At 41.7% G+C, this 23,323-nt stretch overlaps 1 protein-coding gene across 4 annotated transcripts in view; it reads right to left on the bottom strand.

Annotated features, from left to right (window-relative positions):
- SHANK2 (SH3 and multiple ankyrin repeat domains 2) overlaps positions 1-23,323 on the bottom strand; it is a 530,251-nt gene that overhangs the window by 395,329 nt on the left and 111,599 nt on the right. The gene's annotated exons all lie outside the window — the stretch shown is intronic.

Genomic DNA, 23,323 nt, shown 5'->3' with positions numbered 1-23,323 from the left:
CATTGTAATGGTTTAATGTTAAATAATATGTTCTATTTATATAAACAAAAATGTGATATCCTTGAAGAAAGGAATGATCTCTTCCTAAAATGTGTCGGGATGAAGAAAAGATTCTGGGCCATATTCTGAGTAAAGTTACGATGGAGTAACTCAGGATACTCCATCGTAACTCCCTTTTTTGACCCGTGTATCTATGCTCCTGATTCTCAGAATCAGTTTTGCATAGATACACTTAAGATCCGCCATCTGTAAGTCACTTACACTGGCGGATCTTAAATGCAATGACGCCGGCCGCCGCTAGATGGCATTTAAGTGAAGGAGTCATTTGCGTATGCAAATGATCCTTCTACGCCGATTCACGAACGAGTTCGCGTCGCGTAACCGTCGCTAACGTCGTTTGCGTAAGCGGAAACTTACCCCTGCTATATGAGGGGTAAGTTTCCGCAAGTCTCGCGTAGGCCATGTTACGGATGGCGTCGGGTCCCCGTCGTGTTTTTTCGTCGGATACGTCGTTTACGTAAGTCGTTCTTGAATACGACTTTACGTCAATGACGCACACGTCGGCGTCATTGACGTTTTCCGCCGAGAACTGGAGCATGCGCACTGGGCTTTTTGCAGCCCGGCGCATGCCCAGTTCTTTTGTATCGGGGGCGCGCTTCATTTGAATAGAAGCCTCCCCCTTGGAGATCCGCCAGGCTACGCCGGGACACTTACACTCCGCTGTCCCAACTTATGGAGCAAGTGGTTGGGGAATACAACACCTGCTCCAGTAAGTTGGGACAGCGGAGTGTAAGTGCCCTAAGCGAAGCTGGCGGAGATTTACTCAGAATATGGCCCACTGTCACTAAAGTTTTGTAAAATTTCATGCAACTTCAGCCACTCATGTTTTTAACCATTTGTACGATTTACTACTTTTAAATGGATGTAATAAAATACAATTTTCTACATGCTTTCTAAGTCGTCTTAAAACTCCCACCCACTGGCTTGGGGGTTAGCATTTTCTTTACACGTCTCTCTGTGGCCATGCCTAGACAGACCAAACTAAACCTATGCAGGTTTTCAGGATCAGGTTTAGGTTCAGATTGAAGGCTGCAAAACAGATCTGGGCCCTACCATATAAAAGAAGAAATTTGAATTTATTTTATGAATTCCTTTTGTCAGTTTATAACCTTTGCTCATTACAAGTCATTATACAGGGGTATTACTGATCACAGCGCTTAGTTCTGACAAAACTGTGCGATGATAAAAATAGACAATGGCTAGATCTAAATATGTTACTCATGGCTGATTTGATGTGCATATTTTAAAGAGACATGAGAAATCTGCCTAAAGCAGGCTTTACAATAGTAGGATTTTGTTAACATTTTTTAGTAATTTTTAAAGTAATTGAATGTTAAAAGAAAACACACTTTTCATATGACATTCGTCCAGCCATCAAATGTGCAAAGAATTTTCTTATGAATGTTCCTTTGAAAATCAACTAGTTTACAGTTAATTTCCCAGCTTTGGTATGACGGAACCCAAGAAGCTTCCTATTCACGTTGGAAGATCACTGTTGAGGCATGCACAGTAAATGATGCCTTTTTTCCAGAGCAAAGCTAGCAATCCTTATATAAAATTCAGGTAAAATAAAAGTACCCTTTTTTTTTATTTCCCAAGTGACCCACCTTTTCTTGCATCTCTTTGGTTTTGCTGTTATGATTTGCTAATTCAGAGTTTTCCTGCAGCTAAAATCTGGTATCATAGTACCCTATTACAAATGCCATGGTTCTGTATAAGAACCACTGCATGTGAAAAGGTTTGTCCAGATTAGGTCTCAAGTAAGTTTGCTTTCGATGTACAGTACAGACCAAAAGTTTGGACACACCCTCTCATTCAAAGAGTTTTCTTTATTTTCATGACTATGAAAATTGTAGATTCACACTGAAGGCATCAAAACTATGAATTAACACATGTGGAATTATACATAACAAAAAAGTGTGAAACAACTGAAAATATATTTCATATTCTAGGTTCTTCAAAGTAGCCACCTTTTGCAGCAGACACATCTCTAGAACTGGTAAGAGGAGACTGTGTGAATCAGGCCTTCATGGTAGAATATCTGCTAGGAAACCACTGCTAAAGAAAGGCAACAAGGAGAAGAGACTTGTTTGGGCTAAAGAACACAAGGAATGGATATTTCCTAGCGGCCGAGAAAGGGATAAAACCACTGTGAAGCGCCCCTGCAGAGGCGCTTTGCTGGCGGTATAGCTGCGGTGCCCATTGATTCAATGGGCAGGAGCGGTGGAGGAGTGGTATACACACCGTTCCAAAGATGCGACTAGCAGGACTTTTTTTTTACTGTCCTGCTAGTGCACTGCTCCAGTGTGAAAGCCATTTGACACTGGAGAGACAGCAGCGGCTGTTTCAGGGTGCTTTGCCGGCACTATTTTTATCGTTATAGCGCCTGCAAAGTGCCCCATTGTGAAAGAGGTCTAAGTCAGAACTCCTGATCTGTGTACTCATTCTGGGTCAGTGACTCAGGACACACTGCAGCTGCTGAATAAGCTTGCCAGCCTGGAAACTAGTATTTCATAAAAAGAGGACAGCCATGGCATCCTAGATATTACTCTCATTATACAATATATTACCAAAAGTTTTGGGATGCCTGCCTCTACACGCACATGAACTTTAATGGTATCCCAGTCTTAGTCCGTAGGGTTCAATATTAAGTTGGCCCACCCTTTGCAGCTATAACAGCTTTAACTCTTCTGGGAAGGCCGTCCACAAGGTTTAGGAGTGCGTCTATGGGAACATTTGACCATTCTTCCAGAAGCGCATTTGTGAGGTCAGGCACTGATGTGAACGAGAAAGCCTGGATTACAGTCTCCACTCTTATTCCTCTCAAAGGTGTTCTACCGAGTTGAGGTCAGTCAAGTTCCTCCACCCCAAACTCACTCACCCATGTCTTTATGACCTTGTTTTTTGCTCTAGTGCAAATCATTTGGTGGAGGGAGGATTATGGTGTGGGGTTGTTGTTCAGGGGTTGGGCTTGGCCCCTTAGTTCCAGTGAAGGGAACTCTTAAGGCATCAGCATACCAAGGCATTTTGGACAATTTCATGCTCCTAAATGTGTGGGTGATGGCCCCTTCCTGTTCCAATATGACTGCACACCAGTGCACAAAGCAAGGTTTAAAAAAGAGCAAGTTTGGGGTGGAAGAAATAGACTGGCCTGCACAAACCGATAGAACACCTTTGGGATAAATAAAAGCGGAGACTGTGAGCCAGGCCTTTTTCATCCAAAATCAGTGCCTGACCTCACAAATGCGCTGGTCAAAAACTCAAATAGACACACTCCTAAAACTTGTGGGCAGCCTTCCCAGAAGAGTTGAAGCTGTTATAGCTGCAAAGGGTGGGCCAACTCAATATTGAACACTACGGACTAAGACTGGGATGCCATTAAAGTTCATGTGTGTGTAAAGGCAGGTATTCCAATACTTTGGTAATATAGTGTAGGTTCAGCTGCAAGTGCCACTGGAGACAATGCACACATTGGAATTTTTTTTTAATCTTGTATTTTACACAGAAGGCTTTGAATTGCCATATGTATATGTAACGGAATGACCCGTGACACCCAGAGACTTTTGAAGGATGGGGGGTACTCCTGTGCCAGCGTCACTAATGACTCTTGGGTCTAGGGTCACCCTGTGCCCCTTTTGGGCATAGTGTGACTGATAAATGATAATTCATGTTTTGCAGGAGATCTTGGAATATTACAAGTTGTTAAAGTCTGACTCCAAATGGAGTGTTTTCATTCAATGGGGGGACACATGCTTTTGAGGTGTTAATTGCGTCTGCTCCTAGACATTCCATTGTGAGATGCTAATTAAGTCTGTAAAGGTCAGATGTCTAGCTTTTAGGTGTTAATTCAGCCTGGTTCCTAAGACCCTTCATTATGTATGCTAATACTGTTTTGTGTGTGGAATGTACTTGTCAACTGTAGTAATTAGGTCATGTTAATTATGTCAGATCGATGCCAAAACGTCTGACATAGGAATGTATATTATGCAGGTGAATCGCTTATTGGCGGAGTCCGAACGTCTGGGGGATAATTAACTCCTCTGAATGTCATTATCTAAAAGAATGTGATTGAAGCCCCATTGTGTGATGTGTGGGTGGAGAGTTTCTTTGTTCCTTTGATTAACTGTAACATGCCTGTACTGTATATAAGAGAGCTAACCATTAAAGCATTGGTTCATTCATTTGACTCAGAACACAGAGCGTATGTCTCGTCTTTCTGAGGGAATTCTTATGGATCGTGTCTGTTGGCTTGTCGGACTGTCGGATAAGCTGTCGTGGGTTGATGGAATGGAATATCGTAACCGGTGGTGATCGTTACAGTATATAATGATTACCATTTACAGACAGACTGTGTATTGGAGGTACTGATCATCAGCACATAAAGGTGTATCGGAGTCATTATTAGATAAATTGAAAGCCAAGAAGTGTGGGGTGATGGTTTATACTATTTAATCTCGGGTTTGGTTGAGGAGAAGGTTTCCTTTAAGACAACTCTCCAGACATAAATGACCATAGGCCCGCATGCGTTCTCGATAAAAACAGTTGTGCAAGCCAGAAAGCATTAAGCAGGTTGTGTAAAGTCCAAAAGCTGTAAATAGACTTCACAAACCACTGGCACTAACACCCTTGCACACCACCTAAAAAATATATGTGGAATGTAGAGACTTTTAGGTAGATTCACAAAGAGTTAGGCCGGCTTATCTACAGATAAGCCGACCTAACTCTGAATCTAAGCCGGACTATGTTTAAGTGTATTCTCAAACAGAGATACACTTAAACATACCTAAGATAGGCTGGCTTGCGCAATTCTATCTTAGGTTGCAATGTTTCTTTTGGCCGCTAGATGGCGCTTACATTGCGGCCGGCCTAGATTATGTAAATGAGGGGATACGCCGATTCCCGACGATTTACGAGCGTACGCCGGGCCTACACCGTCGAGTTATGTCGTTTCCGTACGCGATAGGCCGCCTAAAGTTATTCCACCTATGAGGTGGAATAACAATGTTAAGTATGGCCGCCGTTCCCGTCGCGAGGTTTGAATTTTTTACGTCGTTAGCGCAAGTCGTCCGCGAATCGGGATTTACGCTGTTTACGTACGCGTCGAAATCAATAGGCCCGTACGGCCTACTTAGCCACAATGCGCACTGGGAAATGTAGTCGCCCGGCGCATGCGCAGTGAAAAAAACGTGTGGTCAAGCCTCCTTTCAATACTACACGCCCCCCTCCCAGTCATTTGAATTAGGCGCGCTTACGGCCGCTCGTTTTAGGCTACGCCGCCGAAAATTTGAAGGTAAGTGGTTTGAGAATGACTTCTAACCTAAATAATTTTCGGCAGTGTAGCCTAAAAAGAGTAGGCTAGGCCGTCCTAATTTTAGGCGCCCCTACGTGAATCTACCCATATATTCTCAGGGAGGTTTCCTGAACACTTTTTTGTATTATTTAAGATGGCCAAAAAAATAACTGCCTAAGACCCCTTTCACACTTGTACGACTTGTCCTACGACTTGGGACTGCAAAGTCGCATGACAAGTTGTTCCCCATGATTTCCAATGACAACCGTTCATTTTAGTACGACTTCAAGGCGTACCGACTTCAAAGTAGACTCTGACTTACTTTGATCCAACTTTGATGCAAGATCAGGTTCATAGACCTCAAGTCTCCCTGAAATTGTGACCAAATTTGCAGCAAAAACTCAGATTTTGAATTTGCGGTAGTGTGAAAGGGGCCTAAGGGGCATAGAACGGAAATCCAGGCCTGACAATTATTGGCCCTGGTAAACACCCTTGTTGGTTGCACCATCAGTGAAAACTGGTCATCCTTATTAATGCAAGAGTTGAAAACTGCATAGATGCATATGAGGGTTAAGGGGGGGTGTTGGTGGAAATAGTACATAAAGAAGGATGCTGAGAGCACACTGCATTTGACGCAGCAAAACAAATCATGTTTCATGATACAGGATCTTCCACTTCTGTAATCTCTATCCTACAGCAGATCTGTCTGCTCCTCCCTTGCAGATTGCACAAATTACTGCAGGATTTATAATTATAGAAACATCTTTTTAAAATTATTATATAAAAAAAAGACCAAAGAAAAGCGTGTTTTGAAAAGGCACCCAGACCAAGAAACACACACACACACGCACACACAGAGTAACATCCATCCATATATAATTATACAGGAATAGAGAATTTCTGGCTAGAAACCTAGCAACAGTATCCAAGAATTTGTGAGTCTGCTAATCAACTGCACAAACTCACACACACTGAGCAGCTCATGCAGTAAAACAATGCTTGTCGTTCTAGCTTGGAGAGGTAATGACGAACCTTTCTGACAGGAAGAGGAACAGCCCATGTCCCCTAATCCATCTGAGAGACTGCCGCTTGCCAAGCGTCCCCTTCCAAAATAACATCCGAGTAAGGTTCTCCGGATGGGAAGGTTAGCATGTTGTAATTTATTCAGCGTTGGCTTTGGTGCAAGCGAAGGGAGCTTTGGTAGGGCCGCCCGTCAGCGCTTCTCTTCTGGAACTCCATTTTTTTTAGCAGCCATAGTTAAGAAAAAATAAAAAATAAAAGCGCTGGGGCTTAACACATGCTTCCTAAACCCTCTCTCCTCATTTACTCACAGACAGCTGTATGCAAGCAGTAAAGGATTAACTTTTTTTTTCTAGTCACCAGTGGTTTTTAATCCATTATTTAGCCCCCTTTCCTGAAATCCATAGAACACAAGTAGCAAGTGGAAAAAACATGACAGAGGAATCTGCGTACTAAAAAAAAAAAAAAAAAACAACAGGTCAAAGGTTCAAAGTGTACCAGTCACTTGCTTGCAGCAGAAGTTGTCATTTTGTACACTGAATTGATTTTTCAGCTTATGAAGGATAATTGCAGCAGGGAAGCATTAAAAAATAAAAATGTGTCCATTTATTGAAAGAAATTCACTGAATGGGATTGTATACATGTACATGCTGCATGCATATACAGTAAAACCTTGGATTGCGAGTAACTGCAAGTGTTTTATAAGACGAGCAAATGTTTTTTATAAAAATGTAACTTTATAAACGAGTGTCTTGATATAGAGAAGAAAGGCGCCTCTAAGTGTAGCAATATGGTTACATTTAATGAAGGTACAACATTTAGCAACTCACATGGTTGATGATTAAAACAGGCACATCTAAGTATGCAGGCATTAGGGGTAAAGCTGTCTACATAGACCGTCCTCCGCACCATCATCTACGTCATCCCTTTTACACTGCGCTTCACAAGCGCTTCTAGCCTCGCTTTCAGATCGCTCTACTGCAGGGTAGTCTTCCTGGTCACGATTGCAGACTGACAGCGGTGACAGCAGACGGTGTGGAGGATGGTCTTTGTGGACAGCTTTACCCCAGATACCTGCATACTTAGATGTGCCTCTTTTAATCATCAACCATGTGAGTTATTAACTGTTGTACCTTCATTGAATTTAACCATTTTGCTACACTTAGAGAGGTACCTCTCTTCTATTTTATACTTATATGGCTTCTGGTGGATTTTGCTCCAATCCCCTTGTGGAGGCTTCCATTTCTGGATGGACATTTTATGGTTACACAACATTGCTATAATCTTTTTATATGGACTAAAAAATAAAGGACTTATGATTAAATGGTTTGGATCATGACCTGTTCCAAACCTTCTCCACACTTTTTTCTTTCTGTCATTCTGGTACAGATAAATCTTATTTTCATCCGTCCAAAGAATGCTTTTCCAGAACTGGTCTGGCTTTTTTAGATTTTTTTTGGCAAAGTCTAATCTGGCTTTTCTATTCTTCAGGCCTATGAATAGTTTGCACCTTGGGGTGAACCCTCTGTATTTGCTCTTGTGAAGTCTTATCTTGATTGAAGACTTTGACAATGATACGCCCACCCCCTGCAGAGTGTCCTTCACTTGTCTAGATGTTGTGAATGGGTTTTACTTTACCATAGAGAGTATCCTGCGATCATCCACCACTGTTGTCTTCCGTGTAAGTCCAGGCCTTTTTATGTTGCTGAGCTCACCAGTGCGTTCTTTCCTCAGAATGTACCAAACTGTTAATTTGGCCACTCTTAATGTTGCTGCTCTATTTGTTTTGTTTTTGAAGCCTTACAATGGCCTGTTTCACTTGCATGGACAGCTCCTTTAACCTCCCTGGCGGTACAATTATGCCAGATTTTTTATGCTGAAAGCAGTACAATGTTTGGCATGGCAATTTGGCGTTTTATATTGTAGACCTGTAATTCGTAGGAATAACACACTTAAATCTGTCTAAACAAGAGTCTAGTAGACATCCCGGGTATGATAAAACCACTTTTGACATAAACCAACACTTTTTGGTTGCTATGGACAATCTCCGGTTTCCAGGCATAATTTATGATTTTGTGTTTCAAATTTATTATACCCGGGATGTCTACTAGACTCTTGTTTGGACAGCTTTAAGTGAGTTATTCCTAAGAATTGCAGGCCTACAATATAAAACGCCAAATTTCCATGCCAAATAATGGTACCGCTTTCAGCATCTAAAATCTGAAATAATCATACCGCCAGGGAGGTTAATTGATGAAGAAATAATGAAGGAGTAGCCCATACCTGGCATGCGCAGGAGTAACGTCATCGCGGCTCCAGCCAATCACAGTGTCGAAGCCCACGATACCCAGAAATAACTCTGGAAGCAATGTCGCCGGCTTTAGCATTGTACAGGGACCGCTGCGGGGGGCTTTGATCCAAGGTAAGTATTTCATAATGAGCTAGTAGCTCATTATGCCTCTGTCTTGCAGTTTTTTTTTTGTTTTTTGTTTTTTGTGTGTTTACAGCTACTTTAAGAGCTGTAATTCCTAAACCCATCCTCCGATTTGGATGTACATACCCTCAAATAAACCTGAGAGTGCACTTTTAGCCCATATCCATTATATAACTATAGCTTGAATATGTGTTGGTTAATAACTGAAAACAACAAATTGTGCCTGTGTCCAAATACAGTGGGGATCGAAAGTTTGGACACCCGAGATAAAAATGTGTATTAATGTGCATAATGAAGCCAAGGAAAGATGAACAAATCTCCAAAAGGCATCAAATTACAGATTAGACATTCTTGTAATATGTCAAAAAAGTTATTTACACTTTCGAAATGACAGAAAACAAAAAAATGGCGCCTGCAAAAGTTTGGACACCCTGCAGAATTTATAGCATGCACTGCCCCCTTTGCAAAGCTGAGACCTGCCAGTGTCATGGATTGTTCTCAATCATCAACTGGGAAGACCAGGTGATGTCAATCTCAAAGGTTTTAAATGCCCAGACTCATCTGACCTTGCCCCAACAATCAGCACCATGGGTTCTTCTAAGCAGTTGTCTAGAAAACTGAAACTGAAAATAGTTGACGCTCACAAAGCTGGAGAAGGCTATAAGAAGATAGCAAAGCGTTTTCAGATGTCAATATCCTCTGTTCGGAATGTAATTAAGAAATGGCAGTCATCAGGAACAGTGGAAGTTAAAGCAAGATCTGGAAGACCAAGAAAAATATCAGACAGAACAGCTCGCAGGATTGTGAGAAAAGCAATTCAAAACCCACGTTTGACTGCACGATCCCTCCAGAAAGATCTGGCAAACACTGGAGTTGTGGTACACTATTCCACTATAAAGAGATACTTGTACAAATATGGTCTTCATGGAAGAGTCATCAGAAGAAAACCTCTTCTACGTCCTCACCACAAAAATCAGCGTTTGAACTTTTCAAATGAACATATAGACAAGCCTGATGCATTGTGGAAACAAGTTCTGTGGACCGATGAGGTTAAAATAGAACTTTTTGGCCAGAATGAGCAAAGGTACATTTGGAGAAGAAAGGGCACAGAATTCAATGAAAATAACATCTGTCCAACTGTTAAGCATGGGGGTGAATCAATCATGCTTTGGGGTTGTATTGCAGCCAGTGACACAGGGAACATTTCACGAGTAGAAGGAAAAATGGATTCAATAAAATTTTAGCAAACTTTGCATGGTAACTTGATGACATCTGTGAAAAAGCTGAAGTTAAAGAGAGGATGGCTTCTACAAATGGATAATGATCCTAAACACACCTCAAAATCCATGGGGGATTACATCAAGAGGCGTAAACTGAAGGTTTTGCCATGGCCTTCACAATCTCCTGACCTCAACATAATTGAAAATCTATGGATAGACCTTAAAAGAGCAGTGCGTGACAGACAGCCCAGAAATCTCAAAGAACTGGAAGACTTCTGTAAGGAAGAATGGGCAAAGATACCTCAAACAAGAATTTAAAGACTCTTGGCTGGCTACAAAAAGCGTTTACAAGCTGTGATACTTGCCAAAGGGGGCAGTACAAGATATTAACTCTGCAGGGTGCATAAACTTTTGCAGACGCCATTTTTTTGTTTTCTGTAATTTTGAAAGTGTAAATGATGGAAATAAAATCTGTAATTTGATGCCTTTTGGAGATTTTTCCATCTTTCCTTGGCTTCGTTATGCACATTAATACAAATTTTTACCTGGGGTGCCCAAACTTTCGATCCCCACTGTATACTGTATATGGACCTAACTGTATATATTGTTTTTGCATATATTTTTTATAAATGTGTGTCTTCTAATTGCAGTAAGATAAAAGATGTGTAAAATGTTACAGTTACATTTTTTGGGAGAGAAGCAAGAGTAGAAAATCATGTCCCCTGCTGCCATGCTGTAGAGAAGGAACACGCTCTCTGTGTGAAATTGGGGGTCTCTATGTAGAGGTTTAACATACCCCTGCTGATTCAGAGCCAGAGCTCTCCAATCAGTAGAAAGCATGAACTTCACTGGTTGCAGACCTATAGGTTTGATTCAACAGGGGGAGTGACAGAGAGACAATTCCACACAGCGAGGGAAGGTCCTTCTCTGCAGCATGGCGGCAAGAAACAGGATTTTCTACTCATGCTGTGGCTCCTCTCCCCTCTAAAAAAATTTAACTGTCAGGCCTCGTCCACACGACCGAGGAACTCGTCGGAAAAGACACATTGTTTTCCTCGACGAGTTCCTTGTTAGGCTTGTCGAGGAACTTGACAAGCTTGCTTTGCGTACACACTGTAAAGACAAAATCTCCTCGTTCTCAAGCGCGGTGACGTACAACACATACAATGGCAGGGGAAGTTCGATTCCACTTGCACAACCCTTGGGGCTGCTTTTGCTAATCTCATGTTACTGCGTGTTAAGTAAAAGTTTGGTGAGAGACGATTTGCACTTTTCAGTCTGTTACAGCGTGAAAAATGTGTAAGGCCCCGTACACGCGACCAGTTTCCTCGGCAGAATTCAGCTTCCGACCGAGTTTCTGGCTGAATTCTGCCGAGAAACCCGGCCGTGTGTACAATTTCGCAGAGGAAGCCGACGAGGACCTCGGCGAGGGAATAGAGAACATGTTCTCTATTTCCTCGTTGTTCTATGGGAGCTCTCGGCCCGCCGAGCTCCTCGGCGGCTTCAGGGCTGAACTGGCCGAGGAACTCGATGTGTTTGGCACGTCAAGTTCCTCGGCCGTGTGTACGGGGCCTTATACTTTATTCTGAGCATGCAAGGGTTTCTTAGCATACACACGCTCCAGTTTCTCATCGAAAACCAGCCCAGCGAGGAACACGACGAGGAAATTGAGACTCCCGTCGAGGAAAAGGAGAACTTGTTCTCTTTTTTTCCTCATCGAGTTCCTCGACAGTTTCATCGATGAAAAACGTACACACGACCATTTTCCTCGGCAAAAAAGCTCTCCCGCCAAGTTTCTTGATGGATTCTGTCGAGTTTCTCGGTAGTGTGTACGAGGCCTAAGACTTTACACACCTTTTTGATTTGAAATGCATGAAATGTATTTAGGTGATTTAAATTGAAAGTTCAGTTGGGCTTTACCATGATCATACAGAGAGGCTGATACAATTTTTTTGAAAAAAACAATCCAAAAGACCAGTAAGGATCAATGAACATGGATGTACTTAGGCGAAAAATATCCTTCAAATATTTTATAGCTGAGGCTGACAAGAAAATGCAATAATCTATATTTGGTATATTGGTAAATGTGTCTATGGGCTACTGTTAATACAATTGACTTAGTATTATTGTTTATACAAATTACTGTCGTTTGGAGCTCTTTAACCACTAGCCGACCAGCCACCGTCATTATACGGCGGCAGGTCGGCTCTCCTGGGCGAAAGCCCGTAGCTATACGTCCTATCGTATAGCCGCCACTAGGGGCTCGCGATCGCTCGTTACAGAGCGGGGACCGGGAGCTGTGTGTGTAAACACACAGCTCTCGGTCCTGTCAGCGGGGGAAATGCTGATTTTCTGTTCATACAATGTATGAACAGAAGATCAGTGTTTCCCCTAGTGAGGCCACCCCCCCCCCCCACAGTAAGAACACACCCAGGCATACTTAACCCCTTCCCCGCCCCCTAGTGTTAACCCCTTCACTGCCAGTGGCATTTTTATAGTAATCTAATGCATTTTTATAGCACTGATCGCTATAAAAATGCCAATGGTCCCAAAAATTTGTCAAAAGTGTCCGAAGTGTCCGCCATAATGTCGCAGTAACGAAAAAAAATCGCTGATCGCCGCCATTACTAGTAAAAAAAATATATTAATAAAAATGCCATAAAAATACCCCCTATTTTGTAAACGCTATAACTTTTGCGCAAACCAATCAATAAACGCTTATTGCGATTTTTTTTACGAAAAATATGTAGAAGAATACGTATCGGCCTAAACTAAGGAAAAAAAAATTTTTTTATATATTTTTGGGGGATATTTATTACAGCAAAATGTAAAAAATATTATTTTTTTTCAAAATTGTCGCTCTATTTTTGTTTATGGCGCAAAAAATAAAAACCGCAGAGGTGATCAAATACCACCAAAAGAAAGCTCTATTTGTGGGAAAAAAAGGACGCCAATTTATGTTTGGGAGCCACGTAGCACGACCGCGCAATTGTCAGTTAAAGCGTCGCAGTCCCGAATCGCAAAAAGTGCTCTGGTCTTTGACCAGCAATATGGTCCGGGGGGTAAGTAGTTAAGAAAAAAAAAATACAGTAATTACATATACACACACATATTATACAGTATATACTGTATATAAAATACACACATAAACACGTCTACACACCATAACCCATGTCTTTCTCTGTATAATGCAATATTTGTACTCTAGAAATCTATATTTATTGTGTAAGAAACAACCACGCTGATGAGAGATTCTATAGCGTGTATGATAAAACAGAATTATACTGCACATCCCTAATAAATTATTCATGCCATTATTTATATTTTCAAATTGGTTGCAGGAATTTTTTGGAGCTCTGCAGAGCACCAGACAGAAGTGGAGGGTTGTAGCTTCAGTAATAGCGAGATCATCCTCTCCAAGTTGGCTCTGTGTTGTATAGTGAAACTGTGCAGTGCCAAGCCTTGAAGCCAATGACAGCAGAATTTCCTCTTATGATGGAACCAAGGATTTCATAATTAATATAAACCATTTTTCCTTGTCAAGAAGCCTGATGTGTAAGCATAACAAGTAATTTTTATTTGCTGATATGCTAAGATATGATGTTATATTAAAATGTACTGTATGTTTAAAGCTTAGCTATAAATTACAGGACCCAACTGGTTCCCTCCTGGTTGGCTGAGACACACTGCGGACACCGCTGGCTCCTGCCAAAGTATGTGAGCCAATGAGAGAGAGAGGGGGCGGGGTCAAGCTGTGGTTGCGTGTTTGAATGGATACACAGAGTGCCCCCATAGCAAGCAGCTTGCTGTGGGGGCACTCAGCAAGAGGGAGGGGCCAGGAGCACCAGCAAGGGACCCGAGAAGAGGAGGATCAGGGCTGTAGTGGTTTTGCACAGAACAGGTAAGTATAACATGTTTGTTATTTTTAAACCAAAAATCAAGACTTTAGTATCAATTTAAGACCATTTCATGTCAAAATCAAATGATTTAGCATATCCTGTACATGCAAAATATACAGTTGTGTCTCGTTTTCATTCCTCTGTGTCCTGCAGATTGTAAATTACAGTAGAAAAGTTGCTCCCTCTTTTTGTTTTCACGGTATATGGAAATCACAACATACTAGAACATATTGTAACAAACTGTAAAGTGCTGCAAAATATACTGGTGCTCTATAAAACAAAAAATAATAATAATAATATTAATTATACCAACAGCAACTAGCATGAAAGAAAGCCCACAATAAAACTGGTAAGTGCAAAGGTAGACAACCCCTTTAAGAAATTCCGGGCTACAGATTATTCCCCGGTTTATTTTGTCTACTTCACTATGAATCTGTGGGGAACCAGGCCTTTGCAACAATTCATTGACATCAACCATTGTGATGATCCAGCAAATCTTTTTAATGTTCTAAGTTCATTATCAAAATGCCAAATAAACAGTTTCTGTGCCTGGCATTCACTCATAAGATCTGGGATCTGTGGAGAATTGGAAAGGCACAGCAAGAGCAATTAAGTGTAAACCGCTGGCACAGAGCACTGAAACAATACTGAGCTAGCAAGGTGTCGGCAATCAATAAGATCTTTATAAACGGCTACATGCAATTAGAACAAGCACGTAACTTTGGCTCTGGCTGAGCGTCTCTCTTCTTTTTTTTTTTTTGCTGTATTTTCAGTAAGAATTCCTCCTGAGTTATTACCATAGCTTTTTAAAAGTCGTTCATGACAAGATTATTTGTTTGCTGTAACATATAATCAGGACCATGCTTTACTGTACTGTAGGTACAGTTTACTTTTAATGTAGGTTAACTTGAGAGCATTGCTTTCAGAGAAAATTTACAGATAAAGGATTATGCAAAATTACTTGCGACCCGTGACCAGGCTATACACACACACAAGTATTTATACATTCTTAAAAAGCATCAATTCATCCTCAGAGTTCACAACACAAGCACTGCTTTAAGTTATTCTCTAAGCAGCTCAGCTCACCATGTTGGTTTTCAACAGCGACTCAGTAGCCTTCCTGCCTTTTAAATTTCTATGGTGGGGTCCTTACTCATTTTACAATACCGGACCCCAATGGATTGCCCAATATGCCCTCAAACTCCCTTTCAATAGTCTGTTAAAATAATTATTGCCGTCCCCCGGGCGGTGCACACTAGCTCCTTATGCCTTTTGCCTTACAGGTGGCCAAAAAATAAAATGTTAGGGGAATATACAACCGCTTTAAAGAATATGCTCACCATTTGTAACGTTACAACCATATTTAGAATGTAACATGGTACTTACTATAAAGGACTAGCCTGCACCCCCCCCCCCACCCTTTCCCCCATGAGAGAGGGTAGGGGATGTTCTTCCTGAGTTTCTCTTTAAGTTTGCTTTAAAAATATATGTTCATTTTAAGTCCTCGGTTAAGCTAGCCATACACAGCTTGATCTTTTTTCATTTAGCAAAAAAACTGTATAATTATTTTCTTTGCCCAAAAGCTCAAACAATACAGGAGACTCTGTTTTTGAAGAATTGCACCCTTCTTGTACTTCTTCATTTTCTAGATTCTGTAAGGCCTCGTACACACGACCGAGTTTCTCGGCAAAAAACAGCAAGAAACTTGCTGGGAGATATTTTTTTGCCGAGGAAACCGGTCGTGTGTACATTTTCGTAGAGAAAACTGTCGAGAAACTCGACGAGCCAAAAAGAGAGCAAGTTCTCTATTTCCTCGACGGGAATGGAGAAAATTAGCTTGTCGAGTTCCTTGACAGCCCAACAAGGAACTCGACGAGGAAAACGATGTGTTTCGCCCGTAGAGTTCCTCGGTCGTGTGTACGAGGCTTAACATATAAAATGGAGGAAACAGGAAACAAGGGGAATGTCCGGAGCTCAAATGCCTGGAAACAAATAGTTGTGATAAATAGACAGTTATAAATTGTAATTTCCTAGTGAATTAGGAAACGTTAATATCCAGAACATGTGTACAATATGTGCAGGCGAATGGATGGGCAGCCTGGCAAGTCTTGTGTATTGATGAGCGAACACATACTTTTGGATGAAGGATACGGAACAGTATGTTCAGCCAATAGAAAACTGCCTAAACACATTCTGCGCTGCCAGCCTGGCTAAGCAATCCCTCTCACCTCTCAATATGAAGCTTGATTTTATATTTCCTCTTATTTTCTCATGTTTTAGCAGAGTTGATTGTCCACGGGAAGTCAACATTGCTCTATTTGTATCAGTAAAAACAACTAACTGGTAAAACACCAACTATTTTCACATTCACCGTTATCAAAAGGCTGAGAACAAAAGGAGTTCACAAGTTACATTTTGTGACATCACCCCTATGCTTTTGGTTGGTGAAAGGTACAGTCAAATATACTAGTAAAAACATCCAGAAGGGCTAAAGGCAGTAAATTAGGATTTATCACCTGCACCAGAGATAGCAGAGCGGTTCTTAAAATTTCAACAAGATGACATTAAGGTCCCTTTCACACAGCCATTTCAATAAGGTCCGCCTGTCAGTTTTTCAGGCAGACCTGATCAGACAGTCCATTCACCAAGGACCGGGGGATGTAGACAGACATTGGTCAGCCTACCTCAAATCCCATCCGCTAAAAACAAAAGGGGATGCGTTCTCCTCTGTGTATGTGGATCAGATCGGAGGGCAGTTAGATGTAAACGGACAGTGGAGTCAGTTTTCACCTGCCCACCAATAGAGCAGAGCGGGCTCTGTTCATATCCACTCTGCTGAGTGGAGACAGACATTTCATCTGCAATCAGCAGGGGAGCATCAGATTATTTGACCTGATTTCCACTTGTTGGGTCATGTGACCTGTACCAACTCTGCAATTAGCGGAACGGATAACACACTAAGTGAAATAACCACCCACAAAACAGAACATGGTCACAATTACAGGGAAATTCTGTCTTACCTTATTGCCGCTGCAGGTTTCCAACAGGGACCAAACTGCACCTATCACAATGGGCATACTCCCAAAGGGGTCTTTAGAGTGTGGGTGCCATAGAAATAGGCCACGGCCCTGTACCTATATAACACCCTGCCGCTAACTAAACTAAACATTACACCACATGTCAAGGTGAGCACTGAACGCAGGATCCAGTAAACAGAGTAAAAATCACAGGCTGGTCCCTCTAATGTGGGATCTGGTTAAAGTTTCCAAGATATACATCAAGGGCTAATGATCCTGGAAACTGCCAGTGTGCCCTGAGGCAAAAAGCAGCTGGATCTTGATTGAAGAGTCAGTTGAAGTAGTGATGGAGAAATAAAACTTCTCCAAAGGAGAAGAGGTCTATCAGTGGGAGGGGTTATATGTGGGTGCACTGGGGTGTGTGTTTCCATCAAAACTTTTGCCAGTGTCCAGTCACCTGAAGGTAGTGGCATATAACCCATGGTCTAGGACAGGGATCCTCAAACTACGGCCCTCCAGCTGTTGTAGAACTACACATCCCATGAGGCATTGAAACACACTAACATTCACAGACATGACTAGGCATGATGGGAATTGTAGTTCCTGAACAACTGGAGGGCCGTAGTTTGAAGACCCATGGTCTAGGACTACTACATATCCTGTGTTCCGTACTGTACTGGAGTTAGGCTTCAACTTTAATTGATAATCAGGATTGTATTCTATAAGAAAACAACCTTTGATGCTCAGGGCAACACCCCCCCCCCCCCCCCCCACACACACACACTTGGATCATCACTCTTAGGCCCCGTACACGAGACCGGATCTATCCGCTGGGATTGATCCGCGGATCAGTTCCAGCGGACAAATACGGTCGTCTGTACGGCCCCAACGGATATTTATCCGCGGAGATTTCTCGGGCCGATCGATTTCAAGCGGATATAAATTTCTTAGCATGCTCCCCTCCCTCGCATGCGTTGTAATGATTCGACGCATGCATGGAAGTACTTACCTTCCAGCGTCGCGCACGTCGCCGCGTCATCATCGCGGCGACGGCGTGACACGTCACCGCGGATGAATTCCGCGCGGATTTTGATCCGATGGTGAGTACAAGCCATCGGATCCAAATCCGGAGGAGGAATCCGGCGGACCGTTTCCAGCGGAGATCCCCTCGTGTGTATGGGGCCTTATACAGCATATTTTCTTGTTTTACCTAACCTAGCTTAGAAAATTGTAAATAATGTGTAAATAAATTTAAATGAAATAACTGCTGATACAAAACAATGCGCAGCCAAATATTATTATACAGGGAAATGCTGCATATTTGCCTCTGCTGCCTTAAATACATGAGTATAATTTGTTTTCAGTAAGAGAAAAGCAGAATAATTGTACATATATAGATTTTAGAATTCTTTAGGGCTGGCTAGGAGGTATTCCTTTGATGGCGCCCGCTCAGCTAAACATGCATTTGCATTAGGAAGAACTGAGCACTATCTGTAATGAACATATTCCAGCCTCTTCATTCAGTGTGGAAGAATTCTTCCCTGTTTAGGCACAGCAGAATTAGTAGCTATTTTACACCAAACAACAACAAGTAAAACATTTGCTTTGGCACAGTGCTATGATGAAAATGCCAAATGAACATAATGCTATGTTGCACCAACCAGTTACCAGAATTAAAAGAAATGTTCTGAAGCCATTTATAATTGTGCCTGTATTTATCTTCCCAGTGTGTTATTTATCCATAGCTGGGCACCCCCTATTGGCATCCTCAGTGAACTACATGGAATTTGTAAATATTTTAAATTCAGATTTAGAACAAGAGAACTAAATGAGAAAAGAAAGCAAGGTTGCCGCCCGTAGCTTTAATTCTGTAGGATAATGAAATAAACTGGCCAGTCACTATGGGTCACGGCTATGTTAGAAGAGAAGATATGGACAGCCACACACCAAAGTAACCTTAAAAAGGTGGCCTTTAATGGTAAAAGGAAATTGTTTGCTTTTACCATTAAAGGCCACATTTTTAAGGTTTCTTTGGTGTGCGGCTGTCCATATCTTCTCTTCAACTTTTGCTTCGTGCATTGCCGGCACCCATTTGGTTCTGAGAGGACATTGATTGCTTAGTGCACTCACCTGGAGCGGCAGTTTCTCCCTCTCTGTTTGTCACGGCTATGTTATGTTCCTATTTTTAACTACAATTTACTACAGCGATGCACTGAGTTGCTTGCAATAAAAGTAGCAAAGGCAGACAGAAGGGGGTAATAGAGCTCTACGATTCTGGCCAAAATGAGAATCACAATTTTTTGCTTAAAATTAAGATCATGATTTCTCGCAGCGTAAAATATTTCACATTATACAAAAAAATTTGGGCTAACTTTACGTTTTTTTTTTTTTTTTTTTATTCATTAAAATAATTTTTCCCAAAAGAATTGCATTTGAAAGACCGCTGTGCAAATACAGTGTGACATAATATATTGCAACAACCTCCATTTTATTCTCTAGGGTCTCTTAAAAAAAAAATATATATATATATATATATATATATATATATATATATATATATATATATATATATATATATATATATATATATATATATATATATATAATGTTTTGGGGTTCCAAGTAATTTTCTAGCAAAAAAATATTATTTTAACTTGAAACGAACAAATGTCAGAAAAAGTGGTTAAACATTCCTCATTTACACACCAAGAGGGTTATTTACGAAAGGCAAATCCACTTTGCACTACAAGTGAAAAGTGAACTTGAAATTGCACTGAAAGCGCACTTGAAAGTGCAGTCGCTGTAAATCTGAGGGGTAGATCTGAAATGAGGGGAAGCTCTGCTGATTTTTTTATCCAATCATGTGCAAGCTAAAATGCTGTTTTTTATTTTCCTTGCATGTCCCCCTCGGATCTACAGCGACTGCACTTCTAATGGCACTTTCAGTGCAATTTCAAGTCCACTGTGCACTTGTAGTGCAAAGTGGATTTGCCTTTAGGTAAATAACCCCCAAGTCTATTCCTTTGATGTAAAAGACAAATTGTTACAATGTTTAGACTTAGGTTCCACTGATAAAGAATGTTGTGATATTTGGCAGACTGCCCAGATTTTATGGCTGTGGCTTCAGCAGAGCAGAGAGAATTCTCTGCATAGAAAGATCGGGAAATACTTTGTCAAGATCGCTACAGGGAAAAGATTTCGATAACAATTTTTGACGATTAATCGTGCAGCTCTAGGGGGTACCATTCTCTAGATGAGTAGAATAAAACTGGATTCAGACCTTTGCAATGTGGTATGATGTTCATGTTAATATTCATTAACATGTGCTGCAGTAAGGCCTCATTTGCACAGATAGCAGTCTCTACGGCCCCTCAGAGAAGCGATCCATGGTGAAACACTTTTCAGAAGGCAGTACAGGGGTGGCTTCCAGGTGTTCAAGAGGTAATACAGCTGCCAATTGAATGCATGTGTTTTTTTTTCTACAGCTGAAGGGAAATGTTGCATTGGTTTACAGCACCCCAACAGTGAACCAATCTTTTGACATATGGTTGTAGTGCAATTCCATTGACTTCAGTGTGTGTCACCTGTCAAACTTGACATGCCAAGATAAAACTGCTGCAGCCACGGCATGTGTGCAACCCCCTCCAGCTGCCATAGTGGGGTTTAGGAGGAGGGGCAGGAAGAAGGAAAAACGCAGACCCCTATTTTTATTTCCCCCCCTTGCATCCATAAATGAGGCCTAAAGCAGTGCATTTACTCAGTTCATTTCATTTTTCCTAACGCCAACATGGCAGCATACTAGTGATAGAGCTCCGCCTCTTGACCACTCCCTCAGGACCAGTGAATAGCATAAATTAAGGCATGGTTAGCCGCCACCCCATTCTTCTTTTTTTCCTCATACCTCACGCACCAGGCGGAGCACTCTACCAGAGCAGTTGAAGCCTCATAGGCAACACATTCAAAAGAATCTATGGTGCCCATATGTAGAGGGGTATCATGGTCTTCCCAACATTCCTACTGAAACTTGACAGAATAGACCCGGGGGTCCTGTCATCAGGGAACTTTGTAGGAAGGACTATTCAGTCCTCTGTCTCATCCTAATTAGAGGATTGGTTGGACAAGTAGATCCCACCCTGTCAGCTAGTTATTTATCACTAGTATGCTGCCATGTTGGCGTCAGGAAAATGGAAAATTGTATCAAATACTTACCGTAATTTTTCTTTCCTGACGCCAAACCATGGCAGCATGTGAGCCCACCCATGTGCGTTCGGTATGTGGCTTGTTACAAAGAATGGGGTGGCGGCTAACCATGCCTTCATTTCTGCTATTCACTGGTCCTGAGGGAGTGGTCAAGAGGCGGAGCTCTATCACTAGTATGCTGCCATAGTTTGGTGTCAGGAAAGGAAAATTACGGTAAGTATTTGATACAATTTTCCATTATTTTGAATGCCCAACAAACAAACCCTTTTTTGCAGAACACCGCAATGCACAGATAGTTCACATCTTGACGTTGTGGTGCACTAAAATGCAGATTTCATTGTAGTATGTTGGGGATGTGCCCAAATAAATGATTCCACAATGTAAAGACCTGAATCCAGCCTATAACTGCAGGCTTTTGGGAAAGCTTAGGGGTCCTCATCAATGAGTATGCAGCAAGCTGACCAAACACACCTCAGCAATCTCAAAACCTTGCAATAAGAAATAAGATCAGGAAAATCTACATTTAACACATTTTAGATTTTGTTTGAATATCTACATGCAGATCTATGAAGTATCATCCAGTTCACGATTCGAAATTCATGAACCATAAGATTCGGACAAATCAAACAATCTTCAACCTAGTTCACGTAATTTAAGAATTGATTCACTCATCGCAGTCTTAGGCCGTGTACACACGATCGGTCCAAACCGATGAAAACGGACTGAAGTTCAGTTCCATCGGTCCAAACCGACCGTGTGTACGCCCCATCGGTCTGTTGTCCTTCGGTCCAAAAAAAGAGAACTTGCTTTAAAATCGAACCGATGGACGGCTGACCGATAGGTCAAAACTGATGGTTAGTACGCAAAAGCATCGGTTCAAAACCCGCGCATGCTCAGAATCAAGTTGACGCATGCTTGGAAGCATTGAACTTCGTTTTTTTCAGCATGTCGTGTGTTTTACGCGTTCTGACCCGATCGGTTTTGAAAACGATGGTGTGTACGCACATCAGACCATCAGTCTGCTTCATCGGTGATCCGATGAAAACGGTCCATCGGACCATTCTCATCGGATGGACTGATCGTGTGTATGCGGCCTCAAAGTTGGCCTTTAATGCCCTAAAGCACTTTGCATTGTCTGAACCCCCCTTCCCCTCCACAATAATAAAAATGTGATGATTTTTAAAAATTTTATTTGTATTATTATTCTAGTATTATTTTCTGGTCCAGCTCACCCTCTACCTCCATTCTCCTATATGCGAACATGATATGTACCCCCACTCCAGCAGCCTCATGGGATATTTATGTTAGATGTATTTTGGGGCAGCAACTTACAGAGAGCGGAAGAAAAAGGCAAGACCTGGAGGTGGGTACCTAGGGGCCAGCTGTGTGAACCCTGAATAGACAGAAAATAATAAGAAGAAAGCACAGGGCCTGGCATGGCATTGAGGGGTCAGGGGATCACAGCAGTACAATGCTGGGTTCACTAGGCAGTTGCTATTTGAGCTCAACCCAGCAGACAAAGAAGAATAACAATGAAAGCAAAATTGACTCGGAGTGGGGATGGGTTTCTCTTTATTTTACATATTAGTACATGTTAGTATGGAAATATCAAATCAATACACATTGCAATAGTATATCTCACAAATGCCTACACACACTTTTACTGCAAGCGTTAAAAGTTAGATATTTTGCTTGAGCAGGCTTTTAAATACATTTATGGAAACCTGTATTTGGGAAAGGCTAGGCAAACTAGCAGGTTCATGTAACTTTAGGGATTCAATGGAAAAAGTCAGACGAAATGTTTTCATCGGCTATTCCGACCGTGTGTATGCCCCATCTGACTTTTTCCGTCGGAAATTCCGACGGACTTAGAAAGAGAACATGTTCTCTTTTTTTCAGACGGAAAAAAATTTCTATTGGAAATTCCGTTCGTCTGTATGGAATTCCGACGGAGAAAAAACATGCATGCTCGGAAACAATTTAACGCAAGCTCGGAAGCATTGAACTTAATTTTTCTAGACTCGTCGTAGTGTTGTACGTCACCGCGTTTTTGACAGTCGGAATTTGGTGTGTCCGTGTGTATACAGGACAGCTTGAGCGGAATTCTGTCGGAAAAACCCGTCTGAGTTTATTCCAACAGAAAACCCAGTCATGTGTACGTGGCATAAGGGCTCAGAATACAA

This window comes from Rana temporaria, chromosome 11 (assembly GCF_905171775.1).
Source record: "Rana temporaria chromosome 11, aRanTem1.1, whole genome shotgun sequence".
NCBI classification, from domain to species: Eukaryota; Metazoa; Chordata; class Amphibia; order Anura; family Ranidae; genus Rana; species Rana temporaria.
The sequence above is the reverse complement of the archived record's forward strand: the minus strand, read 5'-3'. Positions and strand labels throughout refer to the sequence as shown.